This window comes from Humulus lupulus, chromosome 7 (genome assembly GCF_963169125.1).
Source record: "Humulus lupulus chromosome 7, drHumLupu1.1, whole genome shotgun sequence".
Classification (NCBI taxonomy): domain Eukaryota; kingdom Viridiplantae; phylum Streptophyta; class Magnoliopsida; order Rosales; family Cannabaceae; genus Humulus; species Humulus lupulus.
The window spans coordinates 88163494-88167727 of NC_084799.1; positions in this window are offsets into that span (position 1 = coordinate 88163494).

Here is a 4234-nt window from a genome sequence, read left to right on the forward strand (position 1 = left end):
TTGACTGCAAGGTAACATTTGCCAATTGGCCCACCACCAGTTCTATCCTTGCCCTGGTCATCTCATCATCCAACTCTCTGGAAATCTGAACATAACTAAATAACTGCCCCGAGCCCCTCCGGCTCAAAGCATCCGCCACTACATTGGCTTTCCCTAGGTAGTAAAGAATGTCACAGTCATAATCCTTTACCAACACCTCTGTCTCATGTTCAGATCCTTCTGGGTGAAGAAATACTTCAAACTCTTGTGATCAGTGTATATCTCACACTTCTCCCCATACAGGTAATTTCGCCACACCTTCAACGCGAATACCACTGCTGCTAATTCCAGATCATGGGTAAGATACCGCTACCCATACTCCTTCAACTGTCATGATGCATAAGCTATAAAATTTTCATTCTGCATCAACACACTACCCAAACCTAATCTCGATGCATCATAATATACTACAAACTTTCCTTCCTCCAAAGGAAGGCTCAACACAGGTGCAGTAATAAGTCGTTGCTTCAATTCTTGGAAACTGTTCTCACACTTCTCTGACCAAACAAACTTCTGAGTCTTCCGTGTCAATTTTGTCATCGGTGCAGCAATCTTCAAAAACCCTTCAACAAACCGTCGATAGTAACCTGCTAACCCGAGAAAACTCCAAACCTCCGAGGCGTTCCTTGGCCTCTCCCAATCCCTCACTGCCTCTACCTTAGATGGATCCACCTTGATCCCATCCGCACCGACTATGTGTCCAAGAAAGGTCACTTCTGGTAGCCAAAACTCACACTTTTTAAACTTAGCATGTAACCAATGTTCCCTTAACCTCTGCAAGACTTGTCGAAGATGTTGCTCGTTATCTGCCTCTGAACTAGAGTACACTAAGATTTCGTCAATGAAGACAATGACGAACTGATCCAAGAAATCCTTGAACACCCTGTTCATTAGATCCATAAAAGCTGTCGAGGCATTGGTCAAACCAAACAACATGACCAGAAATTCATAGTGCCCATACCTCATTCGGAAGGTTGTCTTTGGTATATCCTCATCCATGATCCTCAGCTGGTGATAACTAGATTGAAGATCAATCTTTGAGAACATTGTCTTTCCCTGCAGCTGATCAAACAAGTCATTGATCCTTGGTAGAGGGTACTTATTCTTGATAGTCAACTTGTTCGATTCTCTGTAGTCTATACACATCCTCAAAGTCTCGTCCTTCTTCTTTACAAACAAAACTGGAGCACCCCATGGTGAGTAGCTAGGCATGATGAACCCCAAATCCAGAAGTTCCTGTAACTATATCTTCAATTCCTTCAACTCTACCGGTGCCATCCTGTATGGTGCCCTTGACACTGGTTCTGTCCCCGGTGCTAACTCAATAACAAACTGAACCTCCCTGTGCAGCGACAATCCTGGTAGATCCTTAGGAAATACATCCAAGAATTCACAAACCAATCTAGTCTCTCCTGGTCCTGCTGGCAAAACTCTAGTAGTATCCACCACACTAGCCAGAAAACATATACATCATCCCTGAAATAAATCTTTGGCTCTCAATGCTGATATCATGGGTACACGGGGTCCACATACCGTACCCACGAACACAAAGGGATCCTCTCCCTCAGGCTCAAAAGTCACCATCTCTAGACTCAGACCTGGCGCCGACTAGTCGCGTAGATCGCCTTAGACGCATAGCTATCCAAGTTAATCTGCAATCAACGACTCGGCGGTCAGACTATGATGATAGGTAATAGTCCTTCCATAATCCACCATTGGAAATCCACCAAACACAAACCATCAAGACATAACAATTTATCCACATGCACCAGCAATGCTAATAAGCATGCCTCAACATTATCATACAGCAATGAAAATATAAACATTTATCCATGCATTCATCCATATATCAGCAATATACAAGTAATCATTCCAGATATTCTTTTACATGCATGGCAATGCTAATAAGCACGCCTCAATATTGTCACACAGCAGTCAAGGGCCAGGCCTTATCAGTATCTCATGCTCCCTATTAATCCAACAGATAACAACAATCATAGCTCTTTCCAATCACTTAAGCATATAAACATGTATACACATTTACCAAACCCTGAGTCGAGCTTGTCTTTAGCAGCGAATGTACATGTCCAGCTGGTCTTCAGGAACCCTTACACCTAGGACGCTCTGATACAAAGTTGTAATTCCTTGGGTAGCCAAGACCGTTACACTATGTGTTTATAAAGGTACAAGACTTATTAACCAAGTTATTTAGTTTAAAACATGTCACTAACTATTAATGAACTAGGGTTAAAAGTTTTTGGTCACAAAAGATACATTTCATTTAAATAAACATTTTATACATGGGATTCCCAAAAGTAATTTAGTTTAAAGGACAGTTTACAAAATTTTCGGATATATACAACCACTGGCCGCTCTAAGGGAAAAACAAACATTTAAAGTTCTCCTGTTCCTGTCCAGCCCTCGACCATGGCGGCCGAGCAGCTGACTATGTACATTCTACCTCTAAAGCTCTCCAAATCAGGGCTGATTAAGCTTACCTTTGCTGTAACGACCCAAATTTGCTAATAAGGCTTAGGGCCTTGATTAGTGTGCCTGGAGGGAAATAAGTGAATTATTGTTATAATATGTGAATTTATGTGAATATGTGATAGAGATGCATGTTTAGTTGAATTAAATATGCATGTGGGCCTCGTTTGGATATTAGGGGTATGTTTGTGATTTAGGCCCGTTGAGGGCATAAATGTGATAAACGTGATATGTTTGTGATATATCTGTGTAGCACGATCTGAGATAGTCCTAGGGAGCCATTAGTCAGAATGTAAGTCGAGGGGTATACTGGGTATGAGATATCTTGTGGGGTTTCCGGGTTTTGGAAATAAATATTTGGAGATATATTTGAGGTTGGAATGTCTAGGAGGGAATATTTGGGAAATTTACCATTTTTCCCTCGGGGATGTTTTTGGTACCCCGAGCCTTGAGGTAACCTTAAAGCTTAAGTTAAATAAAACAAGCATAGGAAGTCTTTAGAAACTCATAAACCGACTCTTTCTTTCCCTTTCTCTTGAAGTTGTCTTCTCTTCTCTCTCACAAATTCTCTCTAAGGCATATCAAAGGAAATCTTGGTGAAACTAACTAGAAGCTAAGGAATTGGGCTGGTAGTCTTGAGGAATTAAAGCTTGGAACCTAGAGGATCAACCCAGAAACATAACTCAGCAAGGTAAGCTTCTTAATGTGTTGAGTTGTGTTAATTTGCAGCTGGTTTTAGGTTGAATATTAGAGTTTTGCATGTTGGAGGGATGAAGATTCAACTTTGATCTTTATAAGGGTTTTGGCTTGAATTTCTGTTGGGTTTTGTTGTTGAATCAATAGTATAATCTTTGTGATAACCAGTTTCGAATGTAGGCTTGATTCTGGGGATAATTGGACTGGATTTTGAGGTGAAAATGGTGAGTTTTTCTGGGCTCGAGGGGTCGGGTCGCGACGCTGTTCTTGCTGAGCCATGGCCCCATAGAACTTGGGGCGCCTAGAAATGAAGGCGCACCACGGCGCCCTTCTAGAAGGGCCACGACGCGTGTGGGCCATTTTGAGGCAAGGCCTCGGGTTGAGCTGGGGGCCGCGGCATGAGTCCCTAGAGCCGCGGCGCTTAATGTATTTTTGGGTTCTAGAGGAGTTTTAGGTTCAGGAATTCAATAGTTAAGGCTCGGGATGGATTTTATCACCCGGATTGATAGAATTCAAGATTCTAGAGACTAGAATTATGACTCAAAGCCATTTAATGGATTAGAACTTGATGGATGAATATTGTTAATGCGTTGTGACTAGGGTTTCAGCGAGGCTCAGACTAGGGAACTGTGCTCGGGACATCGGTGCCTAGAAAGCTCGGGACACAGGTAAGAAAACTACTGTTCCCATAGAGCTTGTGTTGCAAGGCTCGGCCCTATATGATTGTGTTGCGGGGCATGGCCCTTTGACTGGATTTATGTGTGTTTTAATATTTGTTTAGTATATAATGTGTATGTGTTAATGATGGAACGACAAAGGCTAAGAACGGCATGGGGCTGGGAGCAGCGTTCAGCACGCGGAGTGCGAGTTGCCAGGGTGAGACCCCAAGGGATACCTGGGATATCCTTACGGTTTAGACTGCGAACCCAGGGCCTAGTAAAGCGCCTGGGACGGCATGGTTGTACTTGTATGACCTGGTGTTGGCTTGATTTTGTCTTAAGTGGTTGATATG